At 40.2% G+C, this 21,590-nt stretch overlaps 1 protein-coding gene across 2 annotated transcripts in view; it reads left to right on the forward strand.

The window, feature by feature from the left end:
* LOC135947526 (dopamine receptor 1-like) overlaps positions 1–21,590 on the forward strand; it is a 54,943-nt gene that overhangs the window by 7,172 nt on the left and 26,181 nt on the right. Inside the window, exon 3 of one of the 2 annotated variants that reach the window (XM_065496467.1) lies at positions 5,586–5,652. The exons of the other annotated variant lie outside the window; for it this stretch is intronic. The gene's annotated coding sequence lies outside the window, so the exon portion shown is untranslated. The remainder of the gene's footprint in view (positions 1–5,585; positions 5,653–21,590) is intronic. 2 annotated transcript variants of the gene reach the window in all.

The following is a 21,590-nucleotide window of genomic DNA, read 5'->3' on the forward strand; positions in this document are numbered from 1 at the left end:
CCGAGTGGAACAAGCTGTGAGGCGTGAGACTGACTCAATTAGACCTAATTAGTCCCCTTTGCGCGCGTGCGGGTGAAATGCAGAGTAGGATTTTGTCAACGCTTTGCCGAGTGCGAGACACAAAAAGCAGCTAGGCTGCTCACCTTAATCTCATCCATACTAATTGTGTCAGTGCACTGACGTTGAAAAGTCGGCACACCTTGGTTTAAAAAAGAAAAAGCGTTGGCGGAAGCTTAGCGGATTCTCTCTCTGTGAAAAGTTGCTTTGTCTTCACTCTGAGGAATTAAAATGAAAAACTTTTATGCAATTTCCAGCGGAATCTGCAGACAGTGTTTCGACTATCATGCTGCGGATTAATCTGACGTTGACAGTGACGAGGAAATTAAATGCAGAGAAGGAGCAGTGCTCCGGCCCGCTCGGGCCTTTGCTGACACGATGTATGCCACTCGCACAACCACAGCTTTCCACTCAAAGAACCGATCCTGCACTTAATTAATTAGCAGAATCTTTGCAGGCAGGCAACGGCAGTTCCTTCACAGAGATTTCCATACAACATAATTTCTAAAAGCTTTTTTTCTAAATTCATGTCAAAATTATGTATACATTGCTTCTAATACTCTTTCAAAAAATTTCAACTGGGTTGTCATTAATATTTCCATATTATTTGATTCCCTTTCGTGATTCACTTGTTAATTTCTGTGGGTTTTCAGCATCCCTTTTTTGGCTGTGCGCTTTATTATTTCCCGAAAGAGAGAAACAATTGCATATCAAACTCCACGCATTCGGAATGTATTTATTTTCCTCTGTTTCTGCGCTTTATAAATAAACGCCGATGCTGATACAAATTGCAATCCTACGGCGTTGCCAATAATAAATTTTCCACTCACGCATTGGTTGACAAAACACAATCGAAAGCGAATTCCACGAACAGTTGCAGCGGTGCCCTGCAGACTCGTTATTTTTTTTCTCAATCAGCCAAAACCAAAGGCTCCTCTGTTTGTTCGTTTTCTTGTGGAAAGCGCGAACAAAGGCTTTGGATAAAGCGATTTTTCGCTTCGCTTGTTTTTTAGCCTGAGAGTTGCCTTAGGCAGAATCAAAGACGAATTAATTAATTAGAAAGTTTCTATCATCGTGTTCTCTTTTACTTTAGCCCTTCTGTTGACCCTTGCCTCTGAAAATCTCTTTGATGCCTTAGCAGCCATCCAAATAAATGCACATCACTACGAAAACTCCCATAAGCTGCATGGTCAGCAAAAGCGGATGGCAAATACAATTTTGGAATTAACGTTATCCAGCAGATTTCGGCCACCACAAAAGCACGCATTCACTGTCAGGCAACTCGGTCAGGAAGACGGGATGTTATTTTGCTTGAAAGGATGTTGTTGCGTGGTGAAAATTCAACGCTTAATTTCCTTTCTCGCTCGTGACCTGTTTTCGCTCGCAACTTATTGAATCCTCTTGATGGCACTTCATCTCCTCTCTCTCTCTCTCTCTTCATGATTCGCTGGATGGAGAAGCACCGGAAAATAATATCTTCTTCGGTTGTTATTAGAAGCATTTCCCAGTGGAGCGGTTGAGCAGCAGAAACAGAAAATATTGTCCACGCGCGCACAACAGTGGGAAGATTCAAGTTTTATGAGTTGAGCGCCTCCCCAGGGGCTCAAAGGGCAGCTAGCATGCGTCTGGACCGCAAAAAGCGGAAAACGTCAAATGTGGGCTGCCTCGATAGCACAACAGCAGGGGAAACTTTTCTAGTGGCACGCGATACCATCTCCAAAAAGCACTCTATGCAACTTTTTGGTGTCTCTGGGTTTGCTCTCTGTTTAGGCGGAAAAAGCGTATGTCTTCTTCTTATTTGCAGCCCGTTTATGTTGTATTGTTTATTTTTTGTTTGAACTCGATTGTACGTTTCTTGAGAAACATCAAGATATGAAAATAGCCGATTCCGACCTACAAGTTGAACGTATAGAAATCACTCACAATAAAAGAAGGGTCACAAAACTTAAGACATAAAGCCGCAAAATCTGCTCCCGAGGAGGAGGATAAGGAGGAGGAATCAGGTCAAGTAACTTTTTAGATGTGCAGACAACTTTTAGGTCAGTATAATCCGAACACCCTAAACGCCGCAGAACAATGAGCCACTTCACAGTATAGGAGGAATGAATGGGATTCGAAAATTAGTCAATGAGTGCTGGGATGGTTAGAAATGTCGGAGCGCAGGCTCGAAATCCCCGTCTGCCCAATTAAGCCTCATTTTTCACGCACCCTCGTGCTTTCCGCTTGTACGTTGGTCTCGTCCTGCCCGTCGTTTTTCTTCATCACCGTTGGTCCGGGTCTCTCTCGCACCCACTCGCTCATCTCTGGCTGATGATGTTATTAATCACACGAGTGCATGGAGAGAGCGGCCGAGAATTCAATTTCTACGCCGCTTCCTCTCACTGCCTAATTTGCAAATTGCAATCAGCGCCGACAACCCACACCTCGCGCGCTCAAACTTGTTTGCCCCGCCGCGACCCCTTTCGTCAACAGATGCAAATCGACCATCGACCCTTCATGGCAGGCTAATCCTCCCTGTGCGACCTGCGTTGTTTTTCCCCACTCCGTTGGAAATATTTGCACGTTATTCATTGTCTAGTCTGTACGGCTGAGTGAGTGAGGTAAAGGGTGCATCCGAAACTCTTCCAAATTACAAAAAAATATGATACTGATCCTTTCATGAAATTTTTTCTTGCAGTTAGAAAACCTTTTTTCATTTTAATTTTACGATTTTCCCCTTATTTAGTCATATTTTTAATGTTCAGGACTATAATGATAACTTTTAAATTGTATTCGCACATTTTAAATAACTTTCTTACACTTTTTTAATTTACAAAACGCAATAAATATCAATTTTTCAATAGCTTGTATATTTCATGGTAATTGAGCAAGCATTACAGTTAGCTCGTGTCTCTTGAGACTGGTGAGAGCTCGAGCAAACTTACTACTTGTCCGCTCGCGAAGAGAAACAACCTCTAGAGAAAGCCGCCAACGTTCTACCACGGCAGCTGTTGAGACTAATAGCAAAATACACGCCAGGCACTCTTCACTTGACACATTGAACAATCTGAGAGAGCTTAAAGAGACAGTACAAACTGCCTCACAATCAGATTCCTTTTTGTTCCTCCGACCATTAAAATTGTGTCACATTTTAATGAATAAAACAAGTTTCATAATGTGCTGCAGAGCTTGACCAATCGAATATGCTGTTGGAAATGTATTTAATGAATTGTGTCTGTACATGCCAGTGGATTAATGAACTGTATTGCTCGAATTGAAACGTGTTTGTATTGCTTGGTTAATGCTGCGAGTAAATTACTAGAGGGAAAACAGTTAACGTGCTGAACCATAACAAACCGTTTTTTGTTCAGCCTCTGTTGTAAAAACAAACAATCAAATCTATTAAACAGTATTTAGCTGGAGGTTAGTTAATAAATGAAAACATGAAGCATTCTGCCTATGTTTTCGAAGTGTTATGATTGGATTGAATTCAATTACGAAAAACCTGGAATGGCTCTATTAATTTGAGTTGGAAAATGCAGTTGACGAATTTCGCTCGAGAGAGCTCTGTAGACAAATGTCCTGCCGCTGGTGTAATTGGGCCATTTGAGCTTGTAAAAACCTCTTCCTGCTCCTCTAACTAAAAGCTTTTTACTCGACTGCCTGCCAGAGTAATTTGGCGCACGCATGCATTCAGCCAGCCAGCAGACACAACAGCAACGACTGATTATCATGGGCTTTTCTTCTGGACGAGCGGGCTTTCTCTCTCGACAAAGTTAAATTGCGGCTAATTTTTTATTGTTCCCTGCGTGCGCATCGAAACGAGCAAATTTGGCTTTTGAAGTCCATTACACGGAAACGGTGTATTCCTTTCTCACTATACTGTATGGCTGTTATTTAAACTGCAAACAGTGAGCGAAATTGATTATTCTTTTGATTAGGCGTTGGGGCCAAATTAACTAAAGCCTGTACTACAAAGAGCTTTAAAGATTTTTGCTGGCACCATCGACTCATATTTTACGATTTAATAAAAATTCATAATAGTTTTAGAGCGAATAATTTTGATCAGCTTAAAGGCTTCTTGAAATTGAGAAAAAAGCCCTTTAAGCTTTAATGTTATTTTACCTTAAAAGACGCAAATTTTCAGTTTATTTTTTTCCATACCAAAATTACTAAACTTTTTCCTTTAATTTTTGAGTTGGATGTTTTCCTATTTACTCGTTTTGCTAATCAGCATCGAAATTTGCTTGCCAACCTGTACCAACTCGCATACTTTGAAATTTAAGAGACGGAATAGTTAAACAGACCTAAAATTTGCCACACTGAACAAGATTGTAGCGTGTTAGTGGTGCAAACTTTGCTTCTAGATTTTAATCCTCTCTACTGTGTCGTCGCGTCGACTCGTGCCAAGGGACGCGTGCATAGCATGTGTGCAAACATTCCGCGGGAGCGAGATAAATGCAAACATCACGTCGTGGGTTAGTTTGAGTGCGAGGGTGTTTACGCCGCGGAATCCGCAGTTGGGTGGTTGAAAGCGGCTTTGGCTCTTAATGCACGTAGAATGAGCTCGTTTTCCGCAAACCAAAATGCTTTCAACCTGTATGCAAGGTGCCTCAGAAGCAGGGCATGTCGGGACTCAGCGTCGATTCAGTTTTCCTGGATTTATCGCATCTGTTGCGAAGCGTGACCATGATAATAGGACATGACATCAGCGCTAAACTCTTGCTTTCCATCCAGAATTGTTGTTAGGGGCTTTATCGGTTGTTTCTCCGCTGTTTCTCCTCATCACTACTGTTTGGTTAAACTTTTAAAATAAAAATATATCAAATTTTTTATGTGAGATCGAATGATTACATAAGATCATCGAATTTTAAAAATCTTACAAAAATATTTACCTCCCTTGAAATTTAAAACATAAAATTTAAAATTAAACTCAAAAATTCGAAATAGATCGTACTATAAGGGAATCTTCATAGCAATCTCAACCTCCGTGAACCTAAAAAATTAAGGCACAATTAAAATATCAAATTCATTTCCAACAAAATAAATAAATAAATAAATGCCCTCCCTAAAGTTTAATTCAATTTCTTAAGTACTGGAGAAATTCTTTTTATCTGCTTTCCGCGCCCTTGAAAAAGAGGTGCGCGACTGTCTGAGCACAGCAAAGTTCAACTGTCATTGAAATGATTATCCAAAACAACAGTTTGGATAAATGTGGAAGGCCTACTTCCTCTCTATTTTAACTTAGAAAGTTGAAACATATGAGACTAAAATATTATTTCTGCAGATAGGAATTTAATTGATATTTGAGTTAAGCAGCACTCACTCATCGTAGAAATGAATTAATGCATGGCAACGAGCGCGTACAACACGAGCAAACTCTTGTTTAAACAAGTATTACCAGCCAATGCAAACTCTATACGTATGGGTCCCTTGTTTCCCCGTCAACAACGCGTGCAAGCACGTGGTGAACAAACAGACCGACGCGCAAATCAAATTTTCTGCCCGACGGGCGAGCATTAATTTTGCCCTTTGTGAATTTGTTTTAGGCAAGTCAGTCCAGTCCACCGGCCGACCGACCGAAAATTTGCACGTTTCGCTGCTCGCACACAGCAGGTGAGTCTCGATTGGTTTTTGGAAACGTGCGCTGGAAAATAATCGCGTTTCAAGGCATTTTCATCCGTTGCTCCCCGGTTCAATGCAATTTCATGTTCAACCAATTCACAAATGATAATTGAATTTTCATTTATTAAGCCCGGCTTCATTATCAATTCTACCTGCTGTATTTCCCAAATTAATGCTCCCATCCCGTTGCGAATTAAACAGTCTATAGCGTTCATTGTCAGTGATTATACATATATAATGCAAACAAGCGACTCTCTGATGTAAATTTAGAATCAGCTGGTTAATTTTCTACACAAATCAAAAGCTATAATGAGAGAAATAATTGTAGAAGAAACTTGCATTTAAATTTTCTGCCATCAGCAACCATCACTTTTAAGTATGAGTTGATCACTAAAATTTTTTAGGAGCCACTGATTTGGCAATATGCGATTATCGTTCCCTCCTGGGTGTATTTCCTCTCGTTTAATTAACCTGAAAATGAAACTCTTTATGCTGTCATTTCTATCGGAAGCTGAAATCGCGCCTTTTCTTAGCACCGCTTTTCATTCCCCGCAAGCTATCCTCCCTTGAGGCCTGAAGTTCGTTTCCAGCCTTCGTTGCTGTGAGATGCAAAAATTACCGACATTCTGCAGATGACTCCCTCCCTATTGACAGACTCTAATTAAACTTTGAACTCTTGACGCTCGCTATGCAGCTCGTAACTCCGGGGAGGTTCCTCTCTCGAACATAGAGCACGGCTTAACAACTTTTCATTCTTCATACGCTTTTTGCGCTTTTTCTTTCAGACTTATTATGTTCCCTGTCTCTTCTCCGTAAATATATACGTTCTTTGATAAAAACGAAGTGTAGTTTCTGGATAATTTTATAATGTTCTTTACTCTCTTAATTATACGTGTTTTTTTTAAATAAGCACAATGTGTTTTTTTCCTGAAACGTAGTTAAAATTTAAAAATAAATCTTTCTTCACGTATGACCACAGAATTGAGCACATTCTATTGAATAAATCAAACTCAGTTTGAGACCTCAAAAAACGTTCAATCAAATAAAAATCTAAATGTCCACTGTGGATTGTAACAACTTTGCCCCCCTGCCCTTTTTAGCAATTAAATTTCATTTTTCATCTCCGCCATCACTGCCAATCTAATCGATCTGCATGTTTGTTGAACGTGACGTAACATACATCACGACACAAACATGCCAACCACCTTCCAGGTCGATTTTGGCGGCGTTTTGTTTTTCGTGTCGCATCACTCGCGGAAATTATCGATCAGTGTGACGCAGAGGAGCAAGCCTTTCCTTTTCCCTTATTTTCATTTAATATACTTCGCAGGTGCTGTGCACGCGACGCAGGATATATTAAAAAGTGCTGACACAAGCTCAAATTAATGAAAAATATCATAATAAATTCATGGGGGTGTTTCCCATGTAAAGGTGAGAGAACATCATGCAGAGCAGATTCACCATTAAAATTTTAATTCTTTTCTCACTAAAGAATTCATGGAAAATTCGATTAATTCTCAATTTTCATCTCATCCTTTGGCGACTTTTTTGGCTTCTTTCCTGGATTTTGACATTGATTAGGGACATTATTGTGTTCGTTCCGCAGCAGGATTTGACGACACAAGCGATTTGGGCACGCTCAAACGGGCACTGACGTCGCTCTTTTTCTGTTCCCCTTCAAAGGGTGCGTTGCTCGACGGAGTAATTCAGTCAGTCCGTTCCGGTGCATTGCGCTCGAGCAAACTGAATATTGAATAACGGTCGCCTATGATACTTTAATTTAATCATTCCGCTCCGCAGAACAAAGGATTATCTGAAAAGGCCTCGCAGGCGAAATGAGAGCAGCTTGAATTTTGGGATGATCAGGTTAAAGGTTTTCCTTATGGTGTAATACAATTATTCATTTATATTTCCCGAACGATTTGAATAATTGTTTTACCTTTCATCAATGGTTAATTAAAGGGGGTTCCAAATAAAAAACAATTTGATGTATTTTTATGTATTAACCACCACAAATCATCATCTATGGTTCAAAACCTAGAAAACAATTGAAAGACTTCCACTCCTTTTAATTTTTTCTCTTTTTTAAATATTGGAAGAATTTAAAGGGATGCGGAACTAACAAAAGTAGCCATTTTACCAAAAAAATATTTCAGTTATTATTTAACCCTTGTATTAGTTAGCATTAGTGTTGTTATCTGGTTCAGACACGTTTCATAAACAACAGGACGTGGTCTGTTTTAGAGTGTTCTGTTTGGGAGCGCGTTATGTGTGGGATGTGTTTATTTCATTATTTTGCCCATTTGCGTGGAGGGAAGATAACACGCCGTGCGTAAATAATGCGAGGCTTTTCCGACGCGCGGCTGAAATACTGCTGTGTAGATATAATATTTGGTGAAACAACGCGCCGCAATTTTTAAGCTTAGCCCTCATATCAAAAGTTATTTTTCAAAATACGCCATAAATGCTTAAGCACCGATTTTTCGCCTGATAGGAATTCGGTAAAGCAATGAAAACTCGGGCGTAAGTACAACTTCCTGATGGCGGAAAGGTGCACGAGCAGAGCATGCACATAAATATGCGGTAGAAGGGAAGTGCACACCCCATATAGCTCTTATTTTATAACACAATATCAAGTCGCCTGTGTATCAATAACGATAAATGTAAAAAAGAAACACGCTTGCTTGCTTTTACCGCACTTGCATATGGCGTGGAACACGCAAAATGTCTGTGTCACAAGGCGCCTTTTGTGTTTCAGGTTCAATATTGGCCAACACACAACAGGTTGAGTGGAAATATAATTCAATTGCGAATGCCCGACACAATAGCAAATGAATAAAACCAAGGAAATGGGGAAATTGCACGATGGTAAAAGTTGTATTGAAAATTGACAGGGAAATATGGGGAAAAAGGTTATAACATATACATTTGAAAATACACATTTTCAGTGCGGAATTTTAATTGTAAGACTCTGTAAACGTAATTCTTATTTGAATTAGTTTTAAATTCATTGTGACGTGTTCTGAATGGTAAATTTATTTATTCCACGACGAAAGGACAAATTTTAATGGAATTGAATATTCTGAGTATTTGTTTAGATCTGAAATTACTACGACGCAGTTAGTTGCAGCGAGATTCAGACGAGTGATTTCAACTCAATTACTCAGGCTCAACTAATTCAGACACCCTGATCATGGCAGACAGAATGAGCGAGGAAGCTTGGTAAACTGTCAGGAACAAGTCATGAATTAGCAAAATTTCCATCAGCGTGATTGGCCTCGTGAATGCACGGCTGAGCTTTGTTTACATTGAAGCGACGTCAATTAGTCTGAGTTTGAGGCTTATGAACTTGATCTGGATGTTCAGTATTGAATTACATTCATTAAATTGCTATGAAAAACCGTATGCCTTCAGTACACAATACACATCTCCTCAAACTGTAAATTTTGTATGTTAAGAAACGAGTCTGCGCCTTCAACTGCATCCCAAAATTAGAGGTGTTAAAATTAAAAAAGGTGTTAAATTCATTCCATTGATTAACCTTGCAAAATTGTGCGGATTAATTTTTCACATTTATGTTCGACTCCTAAATATTTTTGCCCGTCTGTAAGGGTTCCTCATATTTTACTTGTTTATCCCAAGCAAAATTTTGTCTTAACTGTCCCATACTCTGGGAATGGATTTTGCTGCGTAAATTTCGCGCAGTCTGCACTTCTGCAGCTTTGATTCTGGTCGCTTCGTCGTGTTTTCCGAGGCAGTTAATTAATGGAGTTATTCGCGCGTGGCCCATTCGTGTCTGTGCCAGTGTATGTTTGGCCCTTTTTGGCCTCACTTAATCGTGTGTGCAGTCGGCAGCTGGGCTGAAAGGAAATCACTTGATTAATCATTCAAGCTGATTACTTTTGTCTCTTCTTTCGTGGCCAAAAATTGATTCCTTCCCTCCCTCCTCCAAAGAAAATTAATTTTCCTCCATTCCAGGCATTCCAGCAAGTCCCGAACGGGAAAGAAATCGATCGGTTTCACAACAAAGGAATCTGCTCACAATGGCTTGCCTTCAATTCACTCATGTTATATAGGTAAACATATTTTTCAAACTCCAACACGGAGCATATCATTAAAGCCTTGAGATCGTTATTATTATCGTGACATGACTCGGCCTTATTGGTCCCAACATGTGTCTGCAGATCGAAGGCGCGGCGCGCGGCCGCCGGCCGCTACCCAAGAACCACACCTTTATATTTATAAAATTGGCCTTTCTTTATTTTGCCTCAAACGTTCAAGCGAGCACTGTTTAACGTAAAGTAACTTTCACGCCCCAAAATGTATTTTTCCAATCACTGATTGGCACGTGACACCCATCGCCAGGCGTGCCCCCCTAAATTGCTGTATACACAGAATTTCCCCGAGAGCAGATCCCGGTGCGCCCTTCGGCTCTCTACACCAAGTAGACCTTTCATTCGCAACGGTTAACTATATGTAAATCTCATTAGGTACATTTTCGGTGTGAAACGTGGGCCCATTGTATAAAAAATGCCAAATAATATCATACTCAATGTTAATGATAGACGAAAACTACATGTCGTCCTGGCCCCGGTAAAATTGCGCAACTTTCAACAACCAAACGCGAATTTCATTGCTACAAGAAAAGGTCAACAATCAATTCGACAATGAATTTGGGTGTTTGTTGAAAGTTGCGCAACAACAGTCCTGAATATTTGCGTAGATTTGTAATGACAATGCATGATGTCGATTTGTTGGGCAGGTCGCGGGTGCATGGAATGCGACTTCTGGCCCCCTTTGTAAGTGTAACAGTGCTTCCAAGTCATGTGCTATCGCCTGTGGAACAACTTGTCGCCGAATCTGTGTATGAACGAGAACTCATTCAAACAAAATGTTAGCCAAATATTTTTTGCTGAATACTGAACTGATTGACTGATTTCCCCCTGTTTTCAAAACAAAACAAAAATGTTTTGAATCTAAATCCTCATGAAAGGAATAAATATTTCAGATTTAATTTTGACGTCAGTTTTCAAGTACTTCGAATAATATATCCGAGAAGCGCTGCTTATATTTTTGATTCAAATTGGGACAAAAATTTACTCTTGGAACCGTATCAATTGATCAAGTTTGTTATTTCTTGCTGGTTTTAATCGCCACCCCCGACCCCGACAGCATTGGATTGAATTTTTTGCTCGACATTTGCTTCTCTAATCAGATTTAGACTGTGCAAAAACGCTTGCTCAGCATCGACTCTCTCGACGCACTTAAGGTCTTCTCAGGACGACTCCTTTGGCCTCGCATTAATTTCTTGCCTACGCATTCCTCTTGCCGGCACAAAGGCAACAAACGGAAAGCCGCAGCTAAAGACAAGGGGAGGACGGAAGAGGGCGACGAGATTAAACTCTCGTTGCGGAACTCGAGACTGCAAGGAAAATTAGCCCCGATTAGTGGAGCGCACGAATTCCATTGTGGCCCAAGATGAGAATTTCGCTTCCACAAAGGTCAACGACGGGATGGGCTTTAAAATGATTAAGATTGCTAAGTTTCCTTCAAACGCCCATTAGTGCGGGACTGGAATCGGACACTTTCAGCCCTTCAGTTGATTTTCAAATGGTCCATCACAATTGCAAGAGCTCAAAAGGGATGTTGAAATGTACAATATTATTTTTTTGCTGTAAATTCTCATAATCATTCTTCAATATTTTTAATACATTTAAATTTCATTAAATGTAATTTTTCCATGTGTACACATATAGTTGTACGCCGTTGGCGTTTAATAAATAAATATATTTTATTAAATATAAAATAATACATAGATGAGAAGAAGCAACAAAGCCAGCGTAATAACGACGGTTTTACAGACTGAATCAAAGGCATTGAGCAAAATGTGCATTGCAACAGTCAAATTTTTAAAAATTGCAAAAATTGCTAGACATGAGTTCAAAATGATCTCAGGGTTATAACTTGAAAATAACCACAAAATTAAAATAATTATTTGTTTTAGTTAAAAATCTATATCAAGATTAGGAAAATTGAATAGGAAAAAAATCAATGTTGAAATTTGCAGAGTGCTGTATCCAGTTGATTAATTTCTAAATGAAATATTCACGTTCTTGATTGGTGGAATGATAATTAATGGGTCTTTCTTTGGAGAAAATTGGGTTCGGCATTTTCCGTGAAAAAAATAAGCACTTACTTTGACAACAAGTGGTACAAAAAGTGCAAACTCATTCTGTGGTGACTGGAGGGCCACGTGAATTGCCCCATTGACACAACTCTGCCGCCATTTTTCGCACGAGCGACAGGTGCGAAAATCATTAGCGAGGCATGGGTGCTGACTGCTGGCTTTTTTAATTGGGTCGCGCGTTGCGGTCTGCTGCCCCAGTAAAATCGAGTGGGCATTAAAATGTCGGTGGCAGCTCGGAAAATAGCAATGGAATCACGACTTGTGGAGAGCAATCTCATCATTCATCAAAACAAGCGACGAGAGGGCAAAAAAGATTCTGGCCCAGCGGAGCAGCTGCTCGTTTGTTTGCATCATTTCATCAAAAAGCAGTCGGATGCTAAAATATATATTGCTTGTTCCCGACTGATCGAAACAAACAAACCTTTGTTGATTTGAAAGCAGCACTCACAGTCGTCTCTCTGACCTCTCAGACGAAAAAGCATATGGGACATAGTGAGCAGCATTTTTGCTTACATAATCCTTTTTTATTTGGAAATGAAGAGAATAAGAGACTTGAAAAACAGATTGTTATGATTGATATGTTTGCAATCCAAATCGTATCATAACATTATGTAAATCCAACTGGTCCAGCTTGCAATTTTCTTCCATTGTGGTAGGAAAGCTATTCATGTTTTTAAAACCTTGCCTTGCTATTGCTACATCGTCGTACTCGTACTTGAACCATTTTTACGACTTATTATTGTTGATCAGTAATCACTCATTTTTATGATAATGTTGGATTAGAAAAGACATGTAGTTTTTTAACCTCTGCTCATAGTGCTCATAGCGTTCATAGCGTGGGCTTAGATTAGCTCACTGGGTCCCAGATCAGATAACATAGGTCCCGAGAGTACCTTGGGCCTAATATGACCTTCTATTCGCCTCCTTGCACCAAGGTCTTTGATTGAAAAGCTCGACCGTTTTCCAAAAACCTGCTGGAAAGGCGTGAAAAGCGAGTCGGCACCAGTGCACCTCCTAGCCCATTGAGCTATTTGTGCATTTCGAATCACTAAATTATCCACCGCTTTTTGTCCTCTCTGATATTGAGCAGCCAGTAATTAAACCCGTAATTTTTAGTTCCATAACAATAAATCTAGTGCATCCTGATTGGTAAACACAGATCGACTCCATTATCGAGGATTCTTATTGATTGTTGAACAATGTGCTCTGTAGGTAACTGTTTGTAATGCTTGGTGTGAGGATGGAGACAGATATAGAGTGTACCAAAAGCTGCATATCTCCATTGAAAAAAGAATAAACGATTGGCTTTGATTCTTGAGTTTTGCTGTAAGAGACGCATGAGGATAATCTGTGCCTGGCTGAGACCTCGATAAACGAACAAAATAATTACAGATATTTACTGCCAAGAGCATTACCCTCTTTTTATCAATAGCAACATTTTAATTTACTATTTGTGGACAGAAATACCAAAGACCCAGTCTATAGCATGTTTACCGCATGTCATTTTACTGTTTGACGTTGTGCAGTGGCAGCTTCTGCATTATCTCTTTAAAAACAGGTCAGGCTATAATTTTATTCCAATTAAAAAAGATACTCATACTATACTAAGGGATGCTACTCAATGCAATAATTTTATTATTGCGTATAGTTTCTCATAATATTTTCATTGAAAATACATAAGAAGTTTGTTAACATAAAGATTATAAATAGACGCTTGATTTGTGATGCATTTTATGAAACTCAAGCAATGTTAAATGGGAACTGGAGGGTGCCTAATTTTGAGGATAGACATATATTTACTCGATTTGCATGCCATGGACATCACTATTTGTTCTGTTCAACTCAGATGTACCATTATGAACCCCAGGAGATTTGTAAATGTAGATTTTGTGGAGCACAGTGTGAAAAATATCATATTTTGAAATGTTTAGTAAAAGAATTAGTTTAAGAGAAGCAGCAAAGACTTGTAAGAATTGATTGTATACTGTAGGATTCGTGTCGCACGCATATATGCGTTTAATAATAAATTCATTCATTGGAAATACATATATGCAACTCCAATTGATAAATCGGGAATAAAGCCGAACAGAACATTTCACGCAGGCGGCGAACAAAGTTCTTTTGGCGTTGGTGCGGGCGGGTGAAGCAGTGGTGCGCGTCGGCTGATTCCACTCGCAACACGATATTCCACGCGCTATCTTTGTGCCCGTTCAGCCTGGTGTGCGTGTGTTTGTTGCCTTTCCTCCCCTGCGCGCACGTTTAATATTCAGGGGCGGCACACGTGGCTGAACCTGCGAGATAATGAATTACTTAGGCCCTCTCCCGCCGGCCGTAAATAATGATTGCGCCCAATATTTTAGCCAAAGTGCCCGCTCGCACGTGTAATAACATGCATGCCGCCCGCCGCTTATTAAACCGAGAGCAGCTGCAAAAAAGAGCACGGCTAATCCGCTCTCGTGAACTCGCTCTTCTCTCTGATTTTGTGTTTGTTTTTCGCCAGACGAACTCTCTTTATCCTCTTCCACGAGTAGAGAGCGACGGGTTCATCAAAATTGTGTTTGACTTTCAGGCAAACGGGTTTAGCGTTTCAATTTGCAGTGGATTACAGCTATGCTTGCGTTGTTTTCTGTCACAACTTGTGTTGGCGCTTTGTCATTACTTTTGAACAGGCTACTAGCACTGAAAAATTGTTTGAAACTAGGCAAGTTAAGGGTGTTATCCCTTTTCCAAAGCAATTTCCGATCCATTTTTAGATTTATAAGCGAATGCGCCAAAAACCACTTTAATCCCTCATACGATTCATGTTACCCGAAAAGGTCGTCCATAAACTTGGCAATCTAAGTTAGATTTTTGGAAACGTTATTGTCATCACTGGCCATTTGCTGAGTTTTTATGACACAACTTTTGCAATGATATCGGTTTCACTCGTTTTAGCTCTTTCCGCCTGTTGATGTGTATACTGTATCCGGAAATTAGTTAAGCTTATTACGGCAATTTTGGGAAAATTACACATCAATCGTTCATCTTTCATTTCAGACAGGATCAATATTTTGGCGTGTAAGGGTTCTCAACCGTTTCTGATAAAAGAATTTACGGGAAAGTTGCGCATAAATGGGAAATGCGTGTTTTCCGTATTTTCAAAAAGGAGAAGCAGCTCGTTCGAGCTGCCACTAAAAAAACTCTGCTTTTGTGCACATACGAGACGGGGCTCCGTGGTAAAATAAAAAATAGTCGATTTCGCGCAGCACTTTGCTAGCTCCGCAAACCCTTTCATTTCTAAAGAGGGGGCGGTGAAAGTGCATACATATAAAAATGATGAAAGGCTATACCGCTGTTGCTTTTTATTGTTATATGCATTTGCCAATATAAGCCCTCACTTGGCAGACGCCACATTTCTTTCCAAAACATGCTCTTCAGCCGGCGAAACTCTAGCCACGTTTTTTTTCACACCCCTCGTGTCTTGGCCGTCGACGCGAGTTTGTGTCACGTTTGTAATAAATAGGAGCAAATATATTCCGAGAGCAGCGCAAGTAAGGAGAAAATTTATCTCGCTCTCTTCTGCCAGCAAATGCAAATTTCACACTCACTCGCAGAGAGGCAACACTCGTTTGAAGAACTGCCGGAATTAATGTGTGAATACTTTTGCGTCTTGCTGTCGCAACTTTTTGAGCGTTTGCGGTCGTTGGGGCGACAAGCTCGTTCTCTCCACCCGGAAGGGTTGTTTGCCCGCCTAATTAGGACTGCAACACCTGGCTTGGCAGGAGCAGCCGCCGTGAATCGCAAGAGGGTTGCGCGTGATGCGGCACCTGCTGCGTGCAGTTCAACAGATTGCCTGCCGTGAGCATGGCCTAGATGAATTTTGCATGCCTGCTCACTGATGAAAATTAGGCTGAGTTTCTGAGAGTAGTCAGTGTTTCTCTAATTGGACTGCCAGATTGCTCTTAATTAATTTCAAGTTTTCTATATGAATTTAAATAAACAAACCCCTTATAGCGTGCAAAGAGAGCGTTTAATAGGCTGGTTATTACATTAAATGATTTTAGCGTTTCCGAGCAATTGATAATTTTACTACCAAGGGTTGATACCGCTTGACTGGAAAAGAGCACTTATTTTGTGCAGATACTGGGGGATTTTTTTATATTATTATACCTTATGACACATATAGGAAATACCTTTTCCCCCTATTTTAATTAGCAAACACTTCTCACTTCAACAAATCAAAAATTTATCTTGTGAAAATTTTGCCACTTTCTCCAAAAAACTTTTTCTAAATTTTCTAATGTCACCAGGAAATGTGACTGAATTGATAAAAAAGCAATCTGCATTCGATTCGTCACTTGTCCCGCAGAGTTTGCCCGACTTTTGGAGATGACATTTGCATCTGCTGACGCGAAGTATGCGCACGAAAGTGGCAGATTCCTATCAATAATTGATTCCGTGCCCAAGTCGCAGCTCTTACCGACGACGCAATCGTTACTTGACGTGTGTTTGGCATAAAAAAGCGCAATAGGAGTGCTGGAGGGATTTGTATTTTTCATTAACGATGAAAAAGCCGTGAGAGTTTCCATTTATTACAAAACGCAATAGCAAAAAATTTTACTTAGGATATCTAAAAAAATGCCAGCGTCTCGACATGAACATTTTAAAATCACATCCCATCATATCGTCTCACACTTCGCATGCGTTGCAAAACCGACTGCGACAGGTGTCACCTCTCACCTGTTCGCACGACAGTTTCTGCGAAATAGCAATTTGCATTTCGGTACTCACGTGCTGCTTCTTTCCACGCAGTATCCATCATAAAAGCGACGTCAATCATCGCAGTCATTAATTTGTGCTGATCAAAAAGCGAGGTGCTCGTTAACTTTGTGCGCACTTTCATTGGATTGCTAAGCTCCAAAGGAGTGCAATTTCATGAGAGCAAGCTTGCCTGTATTCATGAGCTTAATTGGAAATTGCGTCTCACACAAGGCATTCGTAAGAGCTCATAAATGCCGTTTGCTTTTTGCACGCTCGCACACGCATTCCTTGGAAATGGTATACGGCACACTTTTCTGAATTCAATTTTCCCGCAATCAACTACACATTAACCACTAGTTGTAACTGATCAGCGTTAATGGTAATGGGTAATGATTGCCACACACCAATTAACTACCGTTGACACAGGCGTTCGCGATCTGCTCGATGTTTGCTCGGTCATTAAAGTTGGAAACCAGGTCAATCATGATAACTTCGAGCTGACATCATCAGAGCCATCGAAGCGTTCGCAAAAATCTGCAAACAACAATATCGCATTTTTCGTCCCCATCGGCATCAGCTGTGATGCTGTAGCGAGATCTTCTCGTTAATGGCAAGTTGCGAGAACGTCTCTCTCCAAATGAGCGAGAAGCGCGGCGCTATTAAATGGGTGAGGATTAAATTGGCACCGTTTTTTCTGCTGGGAAACGTGATTCGGCGTTTGATTGCTCCGTTCTCCTAGTGTTTCTTTGAGAAATGTTTTCCCAGCGCGAGGAAGGAGCAAAAAGGTATTAAAGTCTTAACCCGAGGTATTTGCTCAGCAATCGTGATCAATCGATTTTTCAAGGGAAAAAATTGCGTTGCGTGAAACAATCCCTCTCCAACTGGAGATGAATGAAAATAGTGTAAGATTTTAAATAATTCAAATTCACTACACTAAAAAATTAGATGATGCATTTTTTATCTGCACAAAAATAGGATTGGAAGCAGTTACCTATTTGTTATTTGTTGCAAAATTTGAAAGTCGATAACATTCACAAGGACGTGTAAAAATGTGTGTCAGGAGCGAGTCTAGTGCCGTCACTCTGCATGCAAATTTAATCCTCTGCTAAAGGCTTTTAAAGTTGAATAACATATTTTGGGGCAACATGAACGGGAAAATCCGAGCACCGAAAACCATCAAGCTTTTAGACAGGAAAATACGTTGTTTAAGGCCAGAATTGAGGGCACCCCTGTTCTTCTCACGGGTTACGGTGAGGGAAATTTTTCACCGTGAGCTGGCGGGGAGTTAGCAATCAAGTAAGCTGGGTTTCCTTCATGTCCGCTACGAAAGTAAGCTGCTTTTCATTCCACCGCCAGCCGCGTATTGTCAGACCAGCTTCGAAAAAACGAATCCTGCATTATTCATCAGCTAATCTTTTACTGCCGCTCTAAATGATATTTCTTTCTTCTTTCTGCGAAAACATAACCGTTGCGCAGCTTCATAAATTTTTATGCCGCGCTCTGACTGTGACAAGATAGCATTGGGACTTGGGCTCGACCAACCCATAAATTATTTATCCCTAGCATGCATTCTGCAAGAGCTCAATCTGCCTCAAGGAAATTAAAACTTTGCTCTGACAATGAGCCAACAAGAAAAGTAATTAAATTCACAAGTGCTAATGCCTTAATTAATATTATTACACTCTTTTCATTTGTAAACGAAGTTAAATCGTCGACTAACACTACTTTGCCAATTCCTAAACATTTTTCTAGAATGCAATTTGATTATGTTTCTGCATAATTTATTTCTTTAGGAAAACTTTACAGAGACAACTGCTTTAAAAAATCATTATAAATTTATGATAAATGAATTTTACACATTGTCCAGATATGCAAAGTCAAGATAGAAAAAAATGAGACTCATTCCACGAAGTGGAATGAGAGTGGACGTGCCGACCTTTCTCGTATTTAAAATTTCTCGCTCGAGAAGAAGAATAGTTAACGAGTTGTTAAATTTTTCGATTCAAAATTTTCCTGCTAACTCTCCTTGTTGAGTAGGCAAGAAGGGTGCAATTTTAATTTATGCCACCAAGCCACTGGAGAAAAATGAACAAACCCTGTGAGTTCTCTCTTTTCCTCTTTTCCTCCTCCACTCTCATTCTGCCGGGCGCGTGAATTATGAATAACGCAATTTCCCAGCACAGTGCCAGTAGAAGCCGAGCGAGAAATTTAAACGTTGGCGTGTCACATGCGCTGGCTGAAAAAATTTTGTTTGCTCTGCTCCACTGCACGCAGCGGCTGGCAATTTGACGATTTTTTCATGCCTCCGGGAGTACGCAAGAGCACAGCTGCTGATGATCGCTGTTTAATTGCAATTCGACCGGAAAGTTAAAACCCCATCCTGTGCTTAACGCGCATCAATTTTTCCCACCCACCATTGCGGTGTTTGAATGTTATGGAAATAAAGGTAGTTCCAACTGTTGAATCGAGGTCGCGAGAGCCCCTATGAAAAATGCTTGGCAGATTTAATTAATTTTTGCACGGAAGAATTCTAGTCGCACTGAGATAAGAGAAGAAAAACGGTGCGAATCATTCTGCGCTACTCGGTATACTATTTAATTTAGATTGCAATCTTCCTCTTCTGCTTGTGCAAGCGCAATTGCAATTTAATCTCACTTTCGAAGCAGCACTTTTCCACGAAAAGGGATTTCGAAATGCGTAGGGAGGTAGAGTGACAATCTGATTTATTTTCCCCGCCACTGACATGAATGGAGCAACATCTTAGCTTTCCTCGTATATACGCACGCGAGATCTGGAGTGAATTTTTAGCACAATTGGCGCGTAAAAATGACTCGAGAAATTGGAAATTGGCTCTGGCACTCTGCGATCCATTCAGGCAAACGGCTTTTCAATGCAGAGGCAAAGAAAACAGAGTGCGAGTGAAAGGAACACACGCGTTCACACCGACCACAAGCCTAACCCCGAGGACCTTTCGGTTCAAACTCGTGTCGCTGGGGACTAATGGAAAAGCAATCAAACCTCGCGGCGCAACGTTTCTTCTCCGCTTGTTTTCATAGGACAGAACGCCGTGTTTGTTTGTTCTACGAAGTAAGGGGAAACTTTTTGCAAATCGTCCTGTTAGCCAAGCCAGGCAAGTTTGGCGAGCTCATTTTGTTCAAAATTATTGAAATATGCTGGGTACTGATCTGATCTCTCATTTAAATAACCAATTTTCTAAAAAAAAGAATCCAGAAATTTCATGCTTAATTTTTGTTGGTTTGAACGTGTTGAGCTTTATGCTACTGTTTGAGTTTTATGTAATCAATAATTAGCTCTCGTTGGCTTGGTGCTGGTTCAGTCAATTATTAATCAATTTTAGAGCCCGAGAGATGTTAATAAATAAATGAACTTGTGAGGTAATTATTCCACCGCCACTTGGGGCTTGCTCGTGCTTGCACAATAGCAATAATGGTTTCTTCTTGACTGCGATATTACGTCTTGTTGGCGCACTTAAAACAAACGAGCGTGCGCCACAGTAGTTGATATAACACGATTCTCCTCCCTCTGCAGCGAGAATTCCTCTGCGGGCATGATATTCGGCGGATGTAATCGCGAAAACAAAGCTGTACGTTGAGGCCAAGCCGCTAATAATAAATGTTCTGGGTGCGCAATAGAGTGCGAGAATGTGCAGGAGGTGCGGGAGCTGCTTCGCAGATAATAAACGAGCGTGCCCCTTGTCTTGTGGGAAAATAATTTCCCGTAGCTCAGCAGCCTCAGCTGGGAGCCCCACAAGCACAAGCACTCGTGCAGTTATGAGAAAAAGTCGGTATTCCTAAAACTCGATACACGACGGATGTAATTAATACGGTGAAACTTTCCTGGCGAGAACTATGCATGCCCTTTCCCATTCTAGGAAAAACGCGAGTTGCGGAGGCCGGTATGTGCTTTGTTTTCGATGCACGGCCTTTCTCCTGTTTTCTAGTCTGCTTGTTTAGCCATTTTCTTGCAGCACGTTAATTAAGGAGCAGGATTACCGCCTTAACACATTGTTTACTGATGAAAATCCAAACACATCCGCAAGAGTCAACAAAGGCATATTGTTCTCTGTAGACGCATCGACTTTTTCGAGGGATTTCGTTAATATTTTTGCTTTTTTTCAACGGAAAATCCTCATGATTGCTTTGCAAATTCAAATTTCTTTACTCAAACCAGTTCACTCCAGCAAACCATTCCATTTGCACATTAAATATACCCTTTTAGTAATTTTTCATAATTATTTAATTCAACTCAACCAGTTTTGGCAAATCCAGTCCACCCTATGTTATAAAAAAATACAAAGTTTAGTTCAATATCGCCGAAATCAACGAAAATTAAAGAGGAATGATACTGGAAAAGCCTGTAAATTACTTGTTGCCAATGCATAAACTCATCCCTTAGGATTCAGTTCAAGCCTAAATTGACCTAGGAAGCACTGTAATTTTTCGAGAAAATTGGCTGGAAAGTTACCGTGCTTTTCAAATGGCAATGGCTGTCTCCTTACTTGAAATCCGATTTAATTTCAAAACCAATAGTTTCCCCAATAAGTGGCATACACCGTTGGACAGATCTCGACTAGAGGAATCGAAATATGCCAAGAAAATATGTTCGAGCACTGTAAATTTTGGAGAAAATTGGCAAAATTTGAATTTTTGTTGTAGGAAGGTCATTTTTTTATTATTGCAAATTGTTGAACAAATTGTTTATCGATCAATTGTTTAAGGCATCCAACAATTTAAATAATTTTCAATTGTTGCCCAGTATCATTCCACTTTAAGTAGTCTTGTTACTCATTTACCTTTAAAGAATACAAACCACGATGAAAATTTGTTATCAGTGAGTATTTTTTATTTCATTGTTTACCCTGAACAATGGATATGTTGGAATAGGAGTGAAACTTTGGAATTAAAACCTGTTTTCCTAGGCTTCAAATGTGAATGAAAGGTCAAGCTTAGTTCTCACAACTACATTTAAAAAAAACGAAAAT

This window comes from Cloeon dipterum, chromosome X, assembly GCF_949628265.1.
Source record: "Cloeon dipterum chromosome X, ieCloDipt1.1, whole genome shotgun sequence".
Classification (NCBI taxonomy): domain Eukaryota; kingdom Metazoa; phylum Arthropoda; class Insecta; order Ephemeroptera; family Baetidae; genus Cloeon; species Cloeon dipterum.